We start from the raw sequence: 23282 nt of genomic DNA on the forward strand, positions 1-23282 counted from the left end.
CTTTGACAGCCAGGTGAAATCTACAGATGCCTTCTCAGAATAATACCTTTAACTGAATAAAATAAAACACATAATTATAAAGGAATCTGATGTTGAAATTTTGTTATCAAAATATTTATAAAAATCTGTGGCATAGTAATATACGTGCTCACTTATTAAACACTAAATAACAAGATCTAGTGGGAGATCTACCATAATTGCAGAGTGGTAATGAGGGTAAAGATATTTCAAGATCTCCACCACAATTAATATAATATGAGAATACTTAGTACTTCTGTGAGTGACAAAGACAAGTAGTGCAAATACTGTTGTGGTTTGTTGCCTACATTTGTAATGAAGGAAATGCTTCCTTCAGTGGGAGGTTAATAAAAGATGTAACCTTTTTTTCCCCACCGTGGAATGCTTGAGTTCTTTCCATGGACCCACGGTCACATGAAGTGCTCTGAAAGTTGGAAATGATGTAAATGTATTATCTCCACCTCCTCCCACTTCTAGAAATGTGACATTTTCTCTGGGCTCTATCCATTATTTTTTTTTTTTTTAATTTTTTTTTTTTTTTTTTTTTTGCTATAATTACTATTCTGGGAAGCTGTTGGAACAGGGTGGTAGGGTTGGCCACAGTGGAAGTTCTTAGTCAAAGGGTTGAAGCCACTGCGTTAGAAATACTGCACCTGATGTAGTTGTAGACCTATGTACTCTGATCACATGCCATGCCAAGCATTGCTCTCTCTTACAAGCCTGAGAGTCAGGATCTCTGACTATAGCTTTGCAACTAACCAGCTATGTGACTGTGAAAAAGCCCCTTGACATCCCTGAGTTTCAGAGTTTCTTAACCCAAAGAAATCATTTGGAAAAGACCATCTCCAAGTTCCCCTTCCAGCTCTCATAATATGTGACTTTACAGTGTTTTAAAACTTCCATTGTATTTTGATACTTAATGTCTCTTTCCAAAAGCGTTCTTCAGCCCCCAGAACAGAAGGCCTTAACTGTTTTCTAAAATTAAAAGTTTTTATCCCTTTCTCTGTCGCTATCAGTCCCTTATTCAATTTTTCCCTCATCCTTCTTTTAAAACAAAGACCTTTTCTTTTCCTTAAAGTAACAGGACCCGAATTCTTATGTTGATGTTAAAGTAGAAAGTTTGTCTGGATCTTTAGTTCACTACTTCTCACCAGGTCTAAATGCCTACAACTGGCCAGTCTCCATTTCCAACCTTGGTTCCAGCGTTCCCAACCTCTGCTCCTAAAGCATCCTTGCTTCGTCAGTAGGTAAGCTTTCCTTCTGGTGCTCTTTTCCCTAAGGCCTCAGGCAGGAACTGTTTGATTTTCTATGTGTTGTTGCACCAAAGAAGTTAAGTATTCTGTTCTCCTACTCAAATGGAGCTCACAGAGTAAATATTTCTCATGAGTTTTCTTTCCTAATCGCTCAACGTTGTTAAACACTTGGCATTCTGCTCTGTCAAGTGGTCGAGGCCAAATTCAGGGAGAGCCTGGGCTTCAGGTGTCGGAGGGAAGAGGAGTGATGGGTAAATGAGGGGGCCTGCCAGGAGCACCAGGGGCCCCTTGGGCCCTAAGAATACTAACAAGGCTAAGGGGAGAGGCTCAGAAGCAGCCCTGCTCTTGGCAAGCCCAGGCAGGGTTCCCTTTGATGTGAAGTCTTGCTTGATACAGCTTTGTGTGTCTGCATTTGTCCTTGGCAGGCAGAAGGCAGTTCCTTTCCAACAACGAGGTGCCCTTGTGTATTGCTGCCATCCACTGAAACAGTGATGCATGCAAGCAGCTCTCAGGGTGGCAGGGGAGGCTGGGGTTGGCGGTGGGGGTCGGGGGGATGCTCAAGGAGAGCCCAAGTGCCAAGGATGTTAGCGAGGAAGCGGAGACAGTCCTGGGACTTTGCGCCAGGGTTCTCAAAACATTTTACCTCGAAGTAGGAACGATTTGAGAGGGATACAGGGTAATTAGGAGCAAAATGTTGAAAGTTCTTTCCTCTGACTGAAACACAAGGTTTAGAAATCCGGATTGCAATGGCCTCAAGTTAGTCTGGGCCAAACAGTAGCCTAGGAAGGTTAGTTATCACAATCGGCTCAACTTTTCTTAGGTTCTGTAGATACGATTAGTGCTGTTCTCTAAATATTTCCAGTTCTCTGCCCTTTCAAGCACAAGGTGGATTGCACTTCCTGGTCTCCTTGTGGTTGGATAGGGCCATGTGGTTCCAGCTAATGAGTAGAAGTGATAAGGGTCTCTTCCAGGCTGGAGTATTGAATTACTGATGCAAAATGCTCCAGAGCTTTCTTTCCTCTTCGGAATGGGGACCACCAGTATTTGCGATGGTAGCTTCTCCACCAGCCCCCCTCCTCCTGCCACAAGAGGTAAGTAGCATGAACAAGAAATCAACCTCTTTGGTTTAAAGCCACTAAGAGTTGAGGGTTTCCAGCAACATAACCTAGATTATTGTAATTGCTGGAGGCCCAGAAGAGTCTCCTTTCCTTGCCCTGTTGCACTCACAGAATTACACTGAGGTAGAATCCTCAACTTCCTTGGAAAAGCATCTTCACCTTGTTTAGGCAGCGGGAGCTTGCACAGCCAGAGCATTTCTCTAGGGAGTTGCATGGAAGTTGATTGACTACAGTTGCATCTTAAAGCCTTAAGTTTGGAGAACCAAAGTGTTGCAGATAAGAGCCGTGACAGTCCCAGAAGATGCAGAAAGATGTTTGCTGAGTCTTGCTCAGGCTAAAGGGAGCCAAGAGAGAAACTTCATCAACAGAATGCATGAATAAAGTATCTGTTTTCGTATATTTCTGAGGTCAGAGGGCCCACTCCCTGAGCAGTTTTTAATGTGAAAGAGAGAAAAAATGCAAAGAGAAAAAGATGGTTGGGGAAAACTCACAGACTAAAGGGCTCCGAAAGAATACTGGCTGCAAATCAGAAGAGATGCAGTTTATACTACAGAAAATAATGCGTAGCCCTGGAAAGGCACAGAAGGGACATTGGTTGGAGCTTTGTGCAAAGTGTCAAAGGGCTGTGGTTCGTCGAAAGAAGTTTCAAGGAAGATGTTGTCAGGAACTTTTAGAGGGGCTTTTAGAGGGCAAAATAAAATGATGGGTCAAGAGAAGGGCAATACAGTCTGAAGCCCTTCCTGGAAAAGGATCTAGAAACCGGGTCAAGGTGACTTTACAAGAGGGTTTATAGAAGTTTGGCCTGAGGCACAGATTGTGTATTACGTTTGCAGGAGTCCTAAAAGATGAGAGGGGGAGGGTCAGATGGTCAGGGTTAAGCTGATGGAGAAAAAAAATTTTATTTTGTTTTGTTTTTTTAAAAGCTTATTTATTTAATTTGAGAGACTGAGAGAGGGCTTGGGTAGGGGAGGGACAGAGAGAGAGAATCCCAAGCAGGCTCTGCACTGTGCAGAGCCGGATACAAGACTCAGTCTCACAAACTGTGAGATCATGACCTGAGCTGAAATCAAGAGTTGGATGACACTTAATCGCCTGAGCCACCCAGGTGCCCCAGAAAGAATTTTAAAAGTAAAGTTACTAATGCTAAGGGAAGTACTCTAAGCAAAATAATCCAGGGAGGGGGAGTGGGCAAAGTGACAAAAAAATGACATCAGCAGTAGCACCAAGATTGTCACCAGGGATGGGGGTGATGTTGGGACCTGAGAAGTCAGGAAGAGGAAAACCGTGAGCTTGTAGGAGGGAGAAGGGATAGTTAGGGTTATGTGACTGAGAGTGCTAACTGTCCTCCCATGTCCTTTCTTGCCTCCTTCCTTAGGCTCAAACAACCCCCACTCCCATCATTTTTAGCTGAGTACATAGCTGTACAGAATACAGACTACATTTCACACCTTGATCTTCAAATGGGCGTGGCGATTGGGAACAAAGGAACGTGAGCCAAATGTCACATATGGTCTCCTTAAAGAGCAGGCTCTTCAACTTCTTCCTCCCTGCTGCCTGAAATGCAGATATGATAGGGTGAGCGAGAGCAGTCCTCTTGGACAATTAAGTGGGAATGCATTTTAACGAGTGTAAGTACAAGGGAAAAGAAGCTTGGGTTCCCGGTGGTCATGGAGCCACCATACCATCTCTGGATTGCTTGCCCTAGTTGATTTGTTTCTGTGAGAAAGACGTATATGTCTACTTTACTTAAGCTACGGCTATAGGGTCACAGCTGAACCTCATCCCTATAGAGTCGAGAAATAACTCTAGTGTAATTACAGGTGGTTTTTAGTTCTTTCTTTATAAGTTTCCATATTTCCCAAGTTTTTTTTTTTTTTACAACGAACATACATTATTTTTGTAATTGGGGAAAAGTGCGTGTTTTTGAGACATTTGTAAGAGAGGACTGAGAACAAAGACCTGCCCTCAGAGACTGGAAGGCACATCGATGCCCTCTGTAGTGCAAGAGGATCTCTGACTTGAATTTTTTTTTTAAGATTTTTTTTTTAATTTTTTTTTCAACGTTTATTTATTTTTGGGACAGAGACAGACAGAGCATGAACGGGCGAGGGGCAGAGAGAGAGGGAGACACAGAATCGGAAACAGGCTCCAGGCTCTGAGCCATCAGCCCAGAGCCTGACGCGGGGCTCGAACTCACGGACCGCGAGATCGTGACCTGGCTGAAGCCGGACGCTTAACCGACTGCGCCACCCAGGCGCCCCTTTAAGATTTATTTTAATGTTTTTAATTTATTTTGAGAGGGCGAGAAAGAGCATGAGTGGGGAAGGGGCAGAAAGGGAGAGAGAGAATCCTGAGCGGGCTCCATGCCGTCAGCGCAGAGCCCAATGCAGGGCTTGATCTCATGAACTGTGAGATCATTCCCTGAGCTAAAATCAGGAGTCAGACGCTTAACCGACTGAGCCACCCAGGTGCCCCTGACTTGAGTTTCTTTTCTTCCATCCCACAATGAGTTGTCCTTGAATGGCTATTTTCCTCTACTATGCAAGTTTCCTTGCATCTTGCTCCTGTCCGTTTCGTTGCAGGAAACAGGACCCATTTTAGGTCCATTTTAGGTCCATTCAAAAGGACTTTGACACATGGAATTGGCTGCTACAAAATCATTGGAAGAGCCGCAGAAATGCAAGGGAGGAGGCCCCGGTAGGTGGAAGGATCACGCTGCTGCTAGGTTTGGAGGTTCTAACCAGGTAGCTGTGAACCAGAGGTTAGGAGGTCACTGTCAACACCCTGAGATCAAGGAACTGTTGCCGATTTCACAGTTGCCCCGTGTTCATGAAGCTGGTCACTAGACAGTGGGATGGGAAGTCTGTCCACGGCAAAAACTCATTTCTGCCAGAACCCACGACTGCTGTAAAAATAAAAATGGCCTCCACTTGCGTTTCGCCTTCAACATCTCACACGAGGCAGCATCTCAAACCCTAGCAGAAGGAAGCCTGAGAAGTGCACTTGTTAGCCGTCCAGCCCTGTGATGCAGGAGTGTGCACAACAGGGGTGGATGGGAATACTGAGTGCCAACAGGACCGCATATGGTCCAGCCCTCGTTGGCTCCCTCTAAGACGCTGGACATTCTCAATAACTTTCTTAGACGGCTTCCCTTATAGACGATTTTAAAATATTGTACATTTGTTACATGCGAACACTATGTTAGGCACTTCAGAGTGTGCAGAGTTCCCATCATCTGATACCTGTTCCACTTGAAAAACATATGTTCGGCTTCTATCAAGTACCCAAAAATACCATCGATAGCTCCTCATTATCTGCCAAATAAAGTTCAACTGCCTTCATTCAAAACTGACAGACTCTCTAGAATCTGACCTCAATTCATGTTTTCAACCTTTTTTTTTTCTACTAAATGAGCTCTTATAGACCAGAAAAACTGGATTGTTTTGTATTCTCTATACATACACCTCTCTTTTCTGCCACCAACATTTTAGCTACACTGTTTCTGCTTCCTAGGATGTTGGTCTTTCCATCTCCCTATATTGAAGTGCTACTGATCTGTTAGTGTTCAGCTCACAAGTCACCTCCTCTATGAAGCCTTTCTTGATGCCTTACAGCTGGAGATAATCCTTCATATCAGAATCCCTGGAACTTGATCTACTTTTCTGCCATGGGATTTAAAACCGTCTACCTTCTATTACAGCTTTTTATATAAACATCACTTCTTCTCTAGTAGACCATGAGTCATGGAGGAGCAAGGATTATTTCTTATTTATTTTTGATCCCCCATAGTGCCATAATGTTTAAGTGAATAGATGTAAACCTTGAAGACAGTTATTATCAAAAAATTTTATAACCAACAATGAAAAAAAATTTTAAAGCACCATCACTTTGTTTCTTAGCATAGGAAATCTGAACTTTGCCTAAAATTTCATGCTCCCCAGCTGACATCCCACCTCTTAATTCTTTAACTTTCTGTGACAATAAATAAGCATTTTGTTCTCCCCACATGTCTGGTTCATCTTCCTTTTCCTGTTGTTCTTGCAACTAAGTATGTAATTTGTATGATGCTATTTTCCATTTGTTGCTAAACCCCAAATAAAATGGGCATACCTCCTTAGGGTCTATAGCAGAAAGAAACAATTAGCAAATCGTGTTTCTGTGTTTCGACTCTAAACCAACAAAGCAAAAGATGTAGCTTGATTATAAATGATATAGAAGAGGGGCACCTGGATGGCTCAGTCAGTTAAGCATCCTACTCTTGATTTCAGCTCAAGTCATAATCTTACAGTTTGCAAGATTGAACTCTGCATCAGACTCTGGGCTGACAGTGCAAAGCCTGCTTGGGATCCTCTCTCTCCCTCTCTCTTTGCCCCTCCCCTGCCTGTTCTTTTGTTCTCTCTCTCTCTCTCTCTCTCTCTCAATAAATAAATAAACTTTAAAAAAATGATGAAGAATATATTTCACAGGTACATCTTAAGATTTCACATCAGGTATCTCATTTGCCAATTCTTTTTATTTATTAACCCCTCCAATTATAAAATAAGTCATAGACCTTAATCCTTTTATCAAACATGGATTAGATACAAAAGATTATAATTAAATTTTATCTTTGTCTACTCAATGTAGAATTCAACACAGCCCCCTCCCCCTTTTTTTTTTTTTTTTTAAGTGTTTGTAAATGTTCTGCTTTCCTTTCTGAGATATGTTTTCCTCCCCCAGCCCTCCTCCCTGACCGAGTCGCAGGCTCCTCCAGGGAAACTACCTCCTCCCTCCCGGGAGCTTTCCTCCTCTAGTGCCCAGAGCATTGCATCTACTACTCCAGTCTTCAATCAGTAAGACTTTAAATAATGCTTATTTCGAGTAATTACTCCTGGGGAAAAAAAAAAAAAGATGAAGTAAGCTCTTTTCTTTGTGAAAAGCTGTCCTTCCAATTATAACCTAAGCAACCACCACCCATTGTTCAATGGAATGTTTTTTCCTAGCTATTTCTAAAAACATACATAAGTCTGTTATATGAAAATAACATGGTCTGGGGCTACAAAATAAGAAGGCTCATAGCCAGCAATAGAGCTACATACATCTGGGTTGCACATACAAAATTTGAGATAGACCAAGTGTTAAGGGAATATAGTAGAAAGAATGATTACCTCTTCTTGGGGCTCATCTCCGCGAGTCAATGAATGTTTATCCATTGGGCATATGTCTTTGTTATGCCTCTGAATTTGTATAAGGAGCACTTAACCCTCCTTTGTTACTAGTACCTGCCCTTATCAGCAATGCAGACTTTGGTGCTCCAGGTAGGTTTGTGCTGGAGATTACAGGCTTTAACTCCCTGTGGATTTATTCTTATTCAAAGGCCAGTTGTGAGAAATAATATTTACAAAGCAGTGGTTCAAGGGCATTGCTGCCCATACAGTATTCTAGATAGGCTAAATGTTACCCTTGGATTAAACCAGGTCATAACATGGCTGTGAACTTGATGTATTGTTTTGATTCCTTGTAGAGCTCCCTTTTCCAGATCTGTGCCTTAGCCTAAGCCATCAGCCTACAAAGAGAAACATTAAGTTCCATGGAACATGATGGAAATTGTTGGTGCATTTACTCCAGGGGTTTATGTTTAGTGCACCATCTGAGGTATCACACAGTGTCCTCCAGTTGAAGAACATCCAAGAGTGCGGTTGCTCAACAGTAAGAAAAACCGTTCTTTTTGTGTATAGAAGACACTGACCCAAAGCCATTCGCTAAGACTTGACTTGCTCTCCTTTTTCTATAAAAGCCAGAAAGGTAGATGCTCAATTTCCTAGCCTCTCCAAGGGCAAGGAGTATTCACATGATCCAGTTCTGGCCATAAAACATAAAAAGAAGTCTGCAAGGAAGATTCTCGGTTGGCAATTGCCTTCCTGATTAAAAAAAAAAAAAAAATGTAGTCTTCATTTTATTTGAGGCCATGAGACTACTTGAGTGAAGAAAATCTCAGGTGCCTGGGTTTCTCAGTTGGTCAGGTGTCCAACTCTTGATTTAGGCTCAGGTCATGAACCTTGGGTCATGGGATCACCCCCTGTTGGGGCCCCACTTTGGGCTCCACGCTAAGCATGGAGCCTGCTTAAGGATTCTCTCTCTCTCTCTCTCTCTCTCCGCCCCCCTCCCCAAATAAAAAAAATTTAAGAAGAATTGAAGAATGAAGAAAATCGACACCCTAAGGGTAGTCGAAAAGACGACAGGAAAAGCCCGGATCGTTGATTGCATGACTAAACCACTACCCTCCTCTGAACTTGTTATGTGAGAAAAATAACCACCAATTCATATGGACCATTATTAGTTGGGTTTTCTGTTACTTGCAGCCTAACATGCTCTAACCAATAATCCAACAACCAGATTAACTTCCATTTTATGGCTTATTATAAATCTCGTAATTAAGCAAGTCTCTTGTCTCAGCTTTGGCCACTGGGGAAATTACAAAACTGTAACTATGTCTACCATTAGACTATATGCTCTGTTAATTGTTGTCTCCGGATTATGTTGGTTTTTTTAAAAAATCTTTTTAAGTAATCTCTACACCCATTATGAGGCTCGAACATGCAACCCTGAGATCAAGAGTCATATATGCTCTACTGACTGAGCCAGCCAGGTGCCCCTGGATTACATCCCCCCCCCTTTTTTTCTTACCTGTTTTCCTTTTACCCTGACGCCTCCAAGTATTGATTTTGTAATTTTGTGTATACATTTTGAAAACCAATTTTTTTGAAACTCATATTCTGCTGAAAGATTGAGGAAGAAGTTTTTTAAATAAAGATTTCACCGAGACAACATCTGTGCCTCACTCTTTAGTTAAATTCCGTGGTTCCAATTATTCCTAAGATCGTAACTGAACTGAATCAGCAAGTAGTTTAGTGGCATATTAAAAATTGTATCTCTATTAAATTCAGAACTCTAAGATCCTCAAGTAGGGGGAACATAGACTTCAGAAGACGTTTAAACCTTGTGATATAAGCAAAATGTTGTTAGTACACACAAATGTATATTTTCCTGGGTCAAAATCTGAGGCTTTCAGCAAATATGCAAAGTCTATTATTCCGAAAAAAGGTCAAGAACTTCTGGGCTGAGTTACATTAACCCTTCTCAGTCCCCCTCCCCCAGAGTCACAAGGCTGGTTTTTGCTTTTTCTGTCAGGATCCTAAACTTCTGTCAGAATGTTGATGTGTGCTTTGTTCTGGGAGCGCACACTCAGTAAATGTTAGTTGACTTGCATTGATATTTAATTATTTACACTGCATTTGGTGTCTGGAATGGCAGTCTCTGGTTGATCATTCTGGAACTCTGAATCCATCGGCTGCATCCCCATGGGCTTGGCGTGTTGTAGACACACAAATCAAAGTAGTGTGAGGGAGGAGAAAAATCATGCCCTTCTAGGATAATGCATTTTTCATGAGAAACAGGTCATTACAGAACCATTGCCTCCTGCTTGCTCTCATTCTACCTCTCCATCCTTTTCTCTCTTGTCAAATTATTCCGCCTCTTTGGTCGTCTCTCAGTGTCTCCCCTCTGCTTTATTACTCTGTATTTGATTATCTTACCGTCTCCTTCTTTCTGATATATTTAGATGATTTCAACATAATATGCACCTTTGAACTCCTTTCTTGTGTATCTAACTTTTGTTCCTTTTCATCATGGGGCATCTGTCTCTTTGTTAGCTGTCCAGTAGATGCATTGCACAGATTTTCTCAAACTTATCATTTCAATTCCCAACACATAAAAAGACAATGCTCATATCCTGTTTTTCCATGATACTTTCATTCTCCCTGAAGATTTAATTTTATTGCCCATTGTAGTATTTTCCCATTTCCTTTTAAGTCTGTGAATACAGACTCAATAATTGACTTGTACCAGTTTTCTATCTGTTATGCAAATTCTGGGGCAATTTCCTCCCAAATGATGGACTTGAGGTGATCAATCTATCACATGTCTTCGAGCAATGCTCTCTTCTCTGGTTACAATCAGGAGTGGGCTGAGGGAACCCAGAGATTTTTGAAGAAGGAGATTTATGTCATGAGAGAAGACTCTGGTAGGGAAAATATGTCCCAGTGAAAACTTCTTTCATGTTTCTGTTGAGAGGTTTTTTGTTGTTGCTGTTGTTGTTGTAAAGCAGCTAAGTTATAATTTTTACCAAAATTTAATTACATTCAGAGAGTAAACATCTGGAAATCATCCTGAGTAATCAGCGTGAACTCATATGGTGAATCAGAGGCTTATATTATATGCCAGGGTTTAGAGATTACAATCTTAATGATCTGTACATTATTCATAAGTCTTTGTTTTAAAGCTGTCTGTAAGAAATAATTAGAATTCAAGCCATTCATGAAACAGGAAACTTGCCACTTTATTTCTTACTTGATTTCTTACACATAAGCACATCTCCCTCTGGGCGGTGGGGTTGTTAGAAGAAAGAGTTAAGTATTGGTTTGTTTTTGGTGTGTGTGCTTTTTTCTTTACTTCATTCAATTTGTGAAATTTAAGAAGCAGTAGGGATCCTAAGTCAGGCAAGTAAGCTGGAAAACAATAAAACTTGAAAACTACCCAGGCGTGAAATCCCCTTGAACTAAGGAATGCTTCCAACATTGTGTTCTTCATAAGCATGAACAATGAATGATAACATTTCAAAATTAGTTTTTGAAGGGAGGTGCATAATAGGAAACTTGATCATCTAAAATCAGCCAAACCCACCTTCTTACGAACCTCCGAGAATAGCCTATCCCCCTACCCAGTATGACCTAAAAATAACAGATTACATCTCATCCCCAAAGTAACTTGGCTTGAGCTCAAGAATTAATACATACATGACACTCAGAATGGCATCCAAAAAAAGAAGTGGCATTCTCTTTCTTGTGAGCTGTCACAGTGCGGTAAGCCTCCCTGGCTCTGTAATCCTAATTAATGTTCGTTGTCTTCACTGCGTTTGGTGTGAAAAATGTGGAGCGGGAACACTCTTGAGTGGGAATCAGGCTCTCAAGAGGCTGCCGTTTGAGAAGGTATGTCTCAAACTCTGTTCTGAGTCTCCCATTCTTAAAGGGATTCTGTGTCTTCACTCCGAAAGATGATAACCTGAGGAAATCAGCAGCTGAGACAGGAAAGAAAAACTGACACACGGAGAATGCTTGTCTTTATTTTTTAGTTTTTTATTTTATGGGAGAGACTCATAGGGACGGGGGCCAGAAAATGCGAGAGGTGGGAGAATAACGAGAAGTAAAACGGTGGAGAGTAGAGAGAGGCGAGGAAAAGACGAAGGGGGGAAAGATCATGGAAATAGAGAAAAGGCAACACAAAGGGGAGAAGCGGACAGCACGGCTGTCTTCTGACTTCCGTGTGCCCTGGGAACGTTCGCCTCTGTGGGCCTCTTCCTCTATGAGAAAGTATTAAAAATTAGATTTCACTATAGCATTGGATTAAAGATAGCTATGCTTATGTTATGTATCAAATTTTTCTTTAAGAATGAAAGCTCGGGGCGCCTGGGTGGCACAGTCGGTTAAGCGTCCGACTTCAGCCAGGTCACGATCTCACGGTCCGTGAGTTCGAGCCCCGCGTCAGGCTCTGGGCTGGTGGCTCAGAGCCTGTTTCCGATTCTGGGTCTCCCTCTCTCTCTGCCCCTCCCCCGTTCATGCTCTGTCTGTCTCTGTCCCAAAAATAAATAAACGTTGGAAAAAAAAAAAAAAAAAGAATGAAAGCCCATTTTTTTTTTGCTTATTTAAAAAAATTTTTTTTCAATATTTATTATCGAGAGACAGAGAGAGACAGAGCATGAGCAGGGGAGGGGCAGAGAGAGGGGGAGACACAGAATCAGAAGCAGGCTCCAGGCTCTGAGCTGTCACCACAGAGCCCGACACAGGGCTCGAACTCAGACTACATGACCATGACCTGAGCCGAAGTTGGATGCTTAACCGACTGAGCCACCCAGGCACCCCTTTTCCTTCTGACTTTAAAACAAATAAAAATATTTTTGTGTGCTTCTAAACGCACTGTAAGCCCAAGGCACTGTGCCCACTGTGCCTCATGGTTAAGTTGGTCCCACAGGTAGAGTGAGGGGGAAGGAGATAGGAAGAACACTTTGCTCAGAAGTGAGAACAGATTTAAAACCAGCAATACAAAAATTCAAAAAGTTACATATATGTGTGTATTTCCACAATCTAAATCTAAATTATGTATTAAATTATTCCTAATCATGCCAGCTAACCTTTCTTGAACAGTTACCATGCTCTAAGCATGATACCTGCCTTACCTCACTCATTCCACAAAATAACTCGGAAGCTAAGTAGAGGAAGATGTACCTTGAAGCCTATAAAGACCCCTCACTTACACTTGGAATCCTTCCAAGATTCTGTGCCCAGTTTTTAAGAGGGTCTCTCAAAATTCTGTACATTTCAAACCATACAAAACCTGAATCTGCCCATATCGACAGACTAAATACATACCCTCAATTCACATTTCAGCTCACTGAAACACAGAACGACTAAGTGATTTGTAAAATGTTCAAGGTCACAGAGCTACTTGTTGGACAGACTCAGAGAGATTGAGTTTGATTTAAAAGGAATCTTGGGGCACCTGGATGGCTTAGTCGGTTAAGGGTCCAACTTCCGGCTCAGGTCATGATTTCATAGTTCATGAGTTTGAGCCCCGCGTGGGGCTCTGTGCTGACAGCTCAGAGTCTGGAGCCTGCTTCACATTTTGTGCCTCCCTCTCTCTCTGCCCCTTCCCCCAAAATAAATAAGTATTAAAAATATTTTAAAAAAACGAATCTTGAATCAGAGGCTGGAATTCAGAACTGTATTCAGTCGTTAAGAGTAAGCTGCCCAGAATTCCATTGTCAGCCACTTTTCCCAGGTAATTGCTTTAATGTCCTGGATTTAACTGTCACCCATTTGCTGGTGACCACCTGATTTATATCTTCAGCTGCTTCAGTTAAGATGCTTTCAATTGTCAGGGCACCTGGGTGACTCAGTCGGTTGAGCGTCCGACTTCGGCTCAGGTCAGGATCTTGTGGTCTGTGAGTCCAAGCCCCGTGTCGGGCTCTGTACTGACAGCTCAGAGCCTGGAACCTGCTTCAGATTCTGTGTCTCCCTCTCTCTCTGCCCTTCCCCCGCTCACACTCTGTCTCTCAAAAATAAATCAATGTTAAAAAAAATGAAAAATAAAAAGATGAGATCAATTTCCAAAATTACATTGAGAGAAGAGTGGAATAGGTATCGAGGCATCCACACCAATTGCTGCAAAGTCAGCTCCAAACCTCTTCTAATGACTGACCAGTGGCTGTCTCCGTATTTCACTGTCCATAGTCAACTTCAATGCAACATGTCCAAAGTTAGACTCCTATTCTCCCCCTGGAAACTGCTCTTCCTCCCACGTGCCTTGATTTGATCAGAAATCTAAAACCAGAACTCTGAAAGTCATCTTCCACTTCTCTCACTCCTCCATCCCCACCCCCAGTCGTTGAGGCTTCCCCCAGTATCCTTGGCACCACCCTATTTCACCCCCCTATCAGTCCTTACTTGAATTATTGCAATACCCTCTTTCACGGCTACCTTAGTTCAAGTCTTCTTTGATCCATATCCCCACTGCTAGCAGAATTGTTTCCAGATAGGATAATAAGGAAAGGGAAGATCATGTCTCTACTTTATAGAACTTCCTTTAGTAGCTCTCCCCGCCACCCCCATTAGCTTCTGGATAAGGTTCATTTATTTATTTATTCAGCAAATATCTATTGCGGGTTTCCATATGTCAGGCTTTGGGCTTGGTGATATGGAAGAAAAGGCTGAACAAAACAGCTGAATCCCTATTTGATAGGAGGTCATAGTCTAAGGGAGAGTGGATGGAAGGTACCCGGAGAAAAGTCCTAATCCAGAGGGCGTAGTCATTGGTCAATTTTTTGTAGGAAATAAGCACCTTGAGGTTGGGTGGAAGGGAGTTGCTAAAAGAACAAATGGCAGTGTTCTCAGAGTGCCTAGAATTGCTTGTGAACTTTATTAAACTCATTGTACTGCTTCATAACTGTGTATGTCCTAGTCTCTCCCTTTAGACTATTTCATCCAACTTTATATCCCCAAAGCCTAAAATTTCCTAGTGCCTTATTTTTTCATTGCATTTATCTGTTTGTTTATACCTTACCTTGGTTCCCCCTCCCCCAAAACTGGGATTGCCTGACCCATAGTAGGAATGCAAAAAAAGTCTTGAACACCTTTACGAGTGAAAAAAACTGAGACCTGAAAGGTTAAAACTATTGAGCAAGGTCAACCAGCTAAATCTCCTCTGAAAGTTGCCTAAAGTTCAAAGAGTTATCATGAAAGGTGAGTTCCCCATCACAGGAAGTGTCTGAGGACAAGCTGATATTATGAGTCATAGATTATCCTTAAGTCCGAGTGGTCTTGTCCATGCTGTGATTCTACAAAGCACAGTACACATCAGTGATTTATAATCCCGTTAAAGAACTTCTTAAATATGGTTACAGTAAGTTGATTTTTTAAGTTCAAGATTTTAAGAAATTTTTTAATTTTTTTAATGTTTATTTTTTTGAGAGACAGACCCACACACAGTGCAAGTGGGGGAGGGGCAGAGAGAGAGGGAGACACATTATCCAAAGCAGGCTCCAGGCTCTGAGTTGTCAGCACAGAGCCCCATGCGGCTCGAACTCACAAATAGTGAGATCGTGACCTGAGCTGAAGTCTGACGTTTAACCAACTGAGCCACCCAGGCGCCCCAAGATTTTAGGAGATTTTTATTTAATATCTATAAATATTTACCTAAAGAAATTTGATGGCTCTAGACAAATACATACTGTAATGGAAATCCAAAATTACACTTATCTATATAACTTAAATTTGCTTTTTAGAATCAGAATGGGGTGTAATCAAAACAACACTTTTTTAATTTAAATTTTTGTTTTTAATGTTTATTTTTGAGAGACAGAGTGAGAGCAGAGGAGGGACAGAGAGCAAGGGAGACACAGAATCCAAAGCAGGCTCCAGGTTCTGGGCTGTCAGCACAGAGCCCAACATGGGGCTTGAACCCACGAACTGTGAGATCATGACCTGAGCCAAAGTCAGATGCTTAACAGACTGAGCCACCCAGGCACCCCTAAAAACAACACATTTTAAATTTTGTCCAGGAAAGCAGTTTCAGGTGAGTGAGTTGTGCTGAATGCCCTGAAAGAATAATACACCTTGTGGTAACCCCACGGAGCCAGCTAAAATTGCCCATGAAACCAGAATTAACCTTGAGGAATATTTTAATATACGGTTGCTTCTAAGGGCTATGCTAAAATCACGTGAAATATCTCTTATCAGCATTAACGAATGTTTGTTAGGCTTATCCTGTGGATGGAATAATGAGGATGTGAAAGCATTAAATGTCCAAAAGCCAAACAATGCCTCAGAATGCTTGTTGGATTCTTAAAAGCAATTTTTGTTGAATTGGAGTCTATAACGTTTTATTGAACATTCTACCTCCAAATTTATAACAAACATAATTGTGAAAAACTGTTTTTATTTTGTACAACCAAAATTTCTGGGATATATTTTATATAGGGCAGAGTGAAATTATACTTAAACAAACAAAAAAACCTTGAAGACATTTTGATACAATTTTACCTCTCCTGAAATTTGGTCTATTCCATGACATCTGGCTGAATAGTATTGCACATATACAACTTTATGATTTAAAAAAATTTTTTTAAGTTTATTTATTTTTGAGAGAGAAAGAGAGAGACAGAGTGTGAATGGGGGAGAGGGAGAGAGAGGTGGAGACACAGAATTCGAAGCAGGCTCCAGGCTCTGAGCTGTCAGTACAGAGCCCAACGTGGGGCTCAAACTCACAAACTGTGAGATCATGACCTGAGCCGAAGTCAGCTGCTCAACCGACTGAGCCACCCAGGCACCCCAACTTTATCTATGATTTAAACAGCATTTCATGGATTCTACGACGAGTATTTTCCTATCTCTCTAGAAATGAGAAATATCTAACCTACTCCAAGATCACAAGATATGTTAATATTTTTCTAAAACCATCTAGTCAAATGCTTCCTTCCCACACATTCTCTGCTTTGTCAAAGTGAGCTGCAAAGACCTGCAATTCAACTCTCAATTATAAACAAAGCTTACTTTTCTTATAATTCTGCCTTGACAGATTTTTGTCTGTAGATTTCTTTTTAAATTGTGTCTAGTAGTTTGCCTTGTGTTTGTAGAAGGACACAGCTTGTTAACAATAAAGCCTGAATACTAAACTTAGATAGTCCAAGAGGAAGGATCCAATGCAAACAGATTATTTCCAAAAGCTGTAAGTAACAAAGGGCACACAGTTGATTTGTATTTCATTGAGTTGCCACATGAGAGGCTCATAGTAAATGAGTCCAGCGTGGCTCAAGATCCATGCATAAAGTTTCTCCTATTACCTAACGCAACGTGGACACGCACATAACACTCAGATCCCTGACCTCACCAAGAAAAGTAATCAGTGTTATGACCTCATTCACAGCCAATCAAAGCATAGTCACAAAGGCAAAGGAACCCTTGGGAGAATTGTTTTGCAACTGAAAGGGGAGTATGCAATATGTCTGATAAGCTATCCTAACACATGCCTGAAGGTTCTGAGCTGTATTTATAAAATAGCTTTTGTTGGCGGCTCAAAAACTGCTGAGGGAGGCGAGCTATACGTCACATTCCACGAGAGGAGCAATTGTGGGGATGGACCCAAGGTGACCAGGGACAACCTTTGTTCACTGTTCCATCACATGGCTCTATAATAAATATTAGTCACCCAGTGTACACATAGAATGTGGTGAGGTTTTCTGAGAGGGCAAAACCCTTTCCCAGAGGTCAGAGTACACTCTCTGTTCCAGGCCGATCCCTAATCAGATTTGCAATCTACCTTGGAGAACCACAGCTTTCCATTAAATAGAAGCCATCACAGGGCAGCAACATTGGGCTCATTTACTATAGCCACTTTCAAGTTCTCTGTTTTTCCGTCTGAGTCCCAAACAGTTCATGGGCCCCTGATGTTGATTAAACCAGATTGTATTTTAAAGTTTTGCTTCTCTCCCTTATCTTGCCTCCCCTAAGTTAATATAAAATGTTCCGAATGATCTCACCTTGTGGCTTCATTGACTAGAGATACTGCAAAATCAGAAGGCACCACTATTATGCTTGGAGGCACAGGCTCATTTTATCAGACTCTCAGACTCTGTCTCTTCTGTTCTCCATTAGAACACAGCCTTCTCTCAACACAGGGTTGTAGATTCTTTACCAAGCCTTAGCAGAAGTAAATAACAAAAAAAAAGCCCTATGATATGCAGTACACAGCATCATCAACTTAACACAAAATATTGTATTATTTCTTAGGCTGTGTTTTATTTAAAGATATAAATACGCTGTGTTTTTTCATTTTTCCCCCCATAATGAACAACCTATCTTTTTAGACATTTTCAATATTATTGGAAACCTCATACTCTATCGTTTTCTATTCCAAAAAGGAACAGGTGAGAGTTAGAATTGATAGAAAGAATTGGTACTGGACACCTACCTTGGATTTGTTGAGAAAAAAATAACACAATACAATCCATAGAGCAAATCCTCTGAGGCTCTTTACTAACTAGAAACACAGTCATTTTATAGATACTGACTTGTGGAGGACCACGCCTGACTTAAACTAGACCCCTTCACTATGAATGTAGTCTTTCCAAGAAGAATTATTGAGATTAATGAACGGCCAGCACCTTGTCTCGGCAGCCTGGTGACTCTGCAACAAGACTTTTTCTAGTTCCCAACTAATCCATTACTCCAACCAAGTTCTTCATGTTTGTTCTGATCCTCCTAGTTGGAACAAAATATTTATAATTAGAACTCAGGGCACCTGGGTAGCTCAGTTGGTTAAGCATCAGACTCTTGACCTCAGCTCAGGTCTTGGTCTCAGAGTTGTGAGTTCAAGCCCCACGTTGGGCTCTGTATTGGGTGTGGAGCCTACTAAAAAAAGAAAAAAAAAATCACTAGGCATCTGACTTCTTCTGATATATTTTAAATTCCTCCACCTTGAATAAAAAGTTCTCTCAGTGACACCAGTATTTATCAAGATCTACAGCTGGTTCTTGAAAGTCACCTCTCTGTCCTAGCAAGGAAGAAGTTGAAGACTGAAAAATCAGCTCTTGGATCCATAGGAGAAGGGAGAACACAGGGCAAACATCTGCCCCCGAGATTTGAGAGGAGAATACAGGGAGCCTTGGCTTGTTGGAATAGAGACTCAGCAGTGGAAATCACCCACAGGAACCAGTGTCAGCATAGGAAAACCTGAACTAGATATATATAATTGATGAATTGCTGGCAGCTCAGTGGGGACAAGCTTGAGAGTTAAGAACTCCGGGGGGACTCACACAGGGGCCCCCACAATATTGTAAGATCTACCTCCAGGAGCTCAACCAGGTTCTCACAGTAAATATCAGAGAGAAACCCCTTGTGCTTCCTGGAAGAGGAAAGGAAAAAGAATCCTTTAAATATAATGCCAGAGTATCCTATCCTACTTAACAAGGCCCGCTCTCAAGGGAAACTAGTTAACAGAAGCGGCAACTGCTGGAGTATTATCAAAGCCTGACTGACCTGGGAAAGGAAGCTCTGGCCTTTCTGTCCCACCTGAAGGAGGAGAAAAATGCTGAGAAACGCTTGTGAAGTTTACATTCCAGAGGGATAGGCTCACTAAAAGACTGAGACCTAATCATAGGGCTATGGAATGATTTCCCTTTCCTTCCAGCACATTACTGAAGGCCTATTTTATAGCAGTTCCTTATTTATACATTATGTCTCGCTATCAACAAAAAATTACCAAGCATACTAAAAGGAAAAAACACAATTTGAAGAGACAGAGCAAGCATCAGAACCAGAAACAGAAGAGATGTTGAGTTATCAGACCAGGAATTTAAGACAACTATGATTAACATGCTAAGGGCTCTGATGGACAGAGTAGACAGTATGCAAGAACAGATGGGCGATGTGAGCAGGGAGCTGGAAATCCTAAGAAAGAACCAAAAAGAAATGTTACAGATCAAGAAACACAGTGACAGAAAGGAAGAAGGCCTTTAATAGGCTTACTAGTAGACTGGACATGGCTGAGCAAAGAGTCTCTGAGTTTGAAGCAATCTCAACAGAAGTCTCCAAAACTGAAAAGCAAAGAGAACGAAGACTGAGAAAAAACAGACTATCCAAGGCCTGTTGGACAACTACAAAAAGTGTAACATCTGCATAACAGGAACATCAGGAGGAGGAAGAAGAGGGAAAGAAACAGATGAAATATTTGAAATAATTATTTACATATTATGTTTTATATAATTAATATAAATTATATATTAGATAATTATTTCAATTTATTGAACTTCATTAATGGTATTCAAAAACATTAATGGTAATTCAAAAACATTCAAAAATGGTATTCAAAAACAAAAACAATGGTATTCAAAAATTTCCCCCAAATTAATGCCAGACATAAACCACAGATTCACCGAGCAAAATAAATGTCCCAGAATCTGTACCTAAAGGATATCATTTTGAAGCTACAGAAAATCAAAGTTAATGAAAAACTCTTAAAAGAAGCCAGAAGGGGAAAAAAAAAACTTGCTTATAGAGGAAAAAAGATAAGAACTCTGCATTCAACCTCCTCAGAAACCTGGCAAACAAGAAGAGAGTGCAGTGAAATATTTAAAGTGCTGAGATAAAACAAACAAACAAAAAATGACCATCCTAGAATGTTGTGTCCTGCAAAATTATTTTTTAAAAAAGAATGAGGGGTCCCTGGGTGGCTCAGTTGGTTAAGCATCCAACTTGATTTGGGCTCAGGTCATGCATTTTCTCATGGTTCATGAGTTAGAGCCCCGCATCAGGCGTCACGCTGTCAGTGCAGAGCCTGCTTGGGATTCTCTTTCTCTGCCTCTCCCTCTCTCCCTCTCTCTCTGTCCCCCTCCTTCTTGCACGTGTGTGCCCTCTCTTTCTCCCTTTCTCTCAAAATAAATAAACATTTAAAATAAAAAATTTATTTTTCGTAATTGATCTAACAAATAACAATTTGTTCAAAGTAATAGTAGCAACAATGTATTCAGTTTCGTATGCTAAAGTATATTAAACAAATTTTTTAATGTTTACTTATTTTTGAGAGAGAGACAGAGTGCAAGTGGGGGAGGGGCAGAGAGCGAAGGAGACACAGAATCTGAAGCAGGTTCCGGGCTCGAGGCTCCAAGCTGTTAGCACAGAGCCTAATGAGGGGCTGGAACTCACAAACTGTGAGATCATGAGCTGAGCCGAAGTGTGATGCTTAACTGACTGAACCACCCAGGCTCCCCTTCTTATAGATAGATAGATCAATCGATCTTATGTGTATCCGTGCTTATTTATGTTTATATATAAGTGAAATGAATGACAGCAATAATAGAAGGGACTGGAGGGCGGAATTATTTTGTTACTATTTTTTTTATTATAAGGTACTCACACTACCTGGGAAGTGGTATAGTGATATCTGAAAGTAGATCTGGATTAGTTGTAAATGTTTATTGCAAACTCTAGGGCAACCATTAAAAAATGGAAAAAAAAGAATAACTGATAAACTAGAAAAGGAGAGAAAATGAAATCATGTAAAATGCTCAATTAAAACCACAAAAGGCAGGAACAAAGGAACAAAGGCTACAAATCGAAAACATCAACAGATGACAGCTATTAACCCAGCCTTACCAATAATCACTTGGAATGTCAATGATCTGAATGTGTCAATTAAAAGATTATCATAGTGGATCAGGAAGCAAAACCCAGCTATATATTGTCTACAAGAAATCCACTCTAAGTATAAAGACACATACAGATTAAAGGTTAAGACATGGAGAAAAATTTGCCATGCTAACATTAATCAAAAGAAGGCAAGAGTAACTATATTCATTTCAGACGGAGCAGACATCAAATCAAGGAAAGTTATCACAGATTAACAGAGGTGTTACATAATGATAGGGTCGGTTCTCCAAGAAGATACAACCATCCTTAATGTATATGCACCTAGTACAGAGCGTCAAACTTCATGAGGCAAAAACTGTTGGAACTGTAAGGAGAAATAGGTGAATCTACTATCACAGTTGGAGAATATTCTTGTATCAGAAATGGACACAGGCAGAAAATCAGGACATGTTGAATTCAACAACACTATCAATCAACTGTGTATAATTGAAATCTATAGACTGCTTCATCCAGCAACAGCAGAACACACATTCTCAAACTCACATGGAATATTCACCGAGACAGGCCACGTTCTGGGCCATAAAACACACCTTAACCAATTTAAATGAATGGAAGTCATATCATCTGCTCTCAGATCACAGTAGAATTAAACTAGAACAGTTAACGGTAGACAACTAGAAAATCCCCAGATACAAGGAGATTAAACAACACACTTGTCAATAATGCATGGGTCAGAGAAGAAATCTCAAGAGACGTTAAAAGCAAAATTTACATTAAGGCATTCAGGTGGCTCAGTCGGGTAAGAGTCTGACTTCAGCTCAGGTCATGATTTCACGGTTCATGAGTTTGAGCCCCGAGACCGGCTCTGGGCTGACAGCTCAGAGCCTGGAGCCTGCTTTGGATTCTGTATCTCCCTCTCTCTCTACCCCTCCCCTGTGCTCTCTGTCTCTCTCTCTCTCTCTGTCTCTCTCTTAAAAATAACATTAAAAATTTTTTATTTATTTATTTATTATTTTTTTTTTTTGTTAATTTTTTTTTTCAACGTTTATTTATTTTTGGGACAGAGAGAGACAGAGCATGAACGGGGGAGGGGCAGAGAGAGAGGGAGACACAGAATCGGAAACAGGCTCCAGGCTCTGAGCCATCAGCCCAGAGCCCGACGCGGGGCTCGAACTCACGGACCGCGAGATCGTGACCTGGCTGAAGTCGGACGCTTAACCGACTGTGCCACCCAGGCGCCCCCAAAAAAATTTTTTTTAAACAAACAAAACAATTTACATCTACCACCAGCCTAAAATCCAGGTTTGTGCTTGGCCAGAAGTCACTCACTAGGCTGAATGGTTCAAAGGTCACTGAGGCACCTCTTGGACAGTTTCATTTTACCTTGGACAGTTTCATTTTACAGTTTCATTAGTCATCAAGCTAGCCCCTCACGGGTTTTCTCACCTTTGCTTGCCGCAGTCCCTCTAATCTCTGGGAAACTCTTCCTGCTTTACTGATGTCTCCCTGTTTTCTCTAAGGTGGACGTCATGTTTCAGACCTCCAACCATCTATGCTGTCACAGTCATGACGAACAGAAGGCACTGAGACTCCCAGAACCAACTATCAACCATCATCTTCGTTGCGTTTGTGACAGCTGCTCTGAGGTCCTTGTAAATTTGCCCCTTTGACTTCATTCTGATTCTGTGTCCAGAGTTTAATGGGGGGTGGGGGGGAATTTCTCTCAAGCCTCAAACCCTATGTTCATCAGTGAAAGGGATTCCAGGGGCAAACTATCTGAGATAGCTTCCAATATTTTCCATTCTTACTCTTAATCCAAGAAGAGGTTTTATCTGAGCATGATAGAAAGGATTTGGGGCACCTGGGTGGCTTAGTCGGTTAGGTGTCCGGCTTCAGCTCAGGTCATGATCTTGCGGTCCGTGAGTTCGAGCCCCGCGATGGGCTCTGTGCTGACAGCTCAGAGCCTGGAGCCTGCTTCAGATTCTCTGTCTCCCTCTCTCTCTGCCCCTCCCCTGCTCACGCTGTGTGTGTCTCTCTCTCTCAAAAATAAATAAACATTAAAAATATATATATATTAATAGACTTTCTGTTTTGGTTAGTTCAAATCAGTTATTTAATGATTTTGCACTTCCTAATATTTTAAGAAACTGTCCTTTAAT

General features: G+C 41.2%; 1 long non-coding RNA gene across 1 annotated transcript in view; it reads left to right on the plus strand.

Moving 5' to 3' along the window:
- Positions 1 to 23048, plus strand: part of LOC121033833 (uncharacterized) — a 39434-nt gene extending 16386 nt beyond the window's left edge. The window contains exon 3 of the long non-coding RNA XR_005792142.1: positions 22644 to 23048. This is a non-coding gene — a long non-coding RNA (uncharacterized LOC121033833). The remainder of the gene's footprint in view (positions 1 to 22643) is intronic.
- Positions 23049 to 23282: the final 234 nt, after the last annotated feature.

Source organism: Herpailurus yagouaroundi, unplaced genomic scaffold, assembly GCF_014898765.1.
Source record: "Herpailurus yagouaroundi ecotype Mexico unplaced genomic scaffold, PumYag 159, whole genome shotgun sequence".
NCBI lineage: Eukaryota > Metazoa > Chordata > Mammalia > Carnivora > Felidae > Herpailurus > Herpailurus yagouaroundi.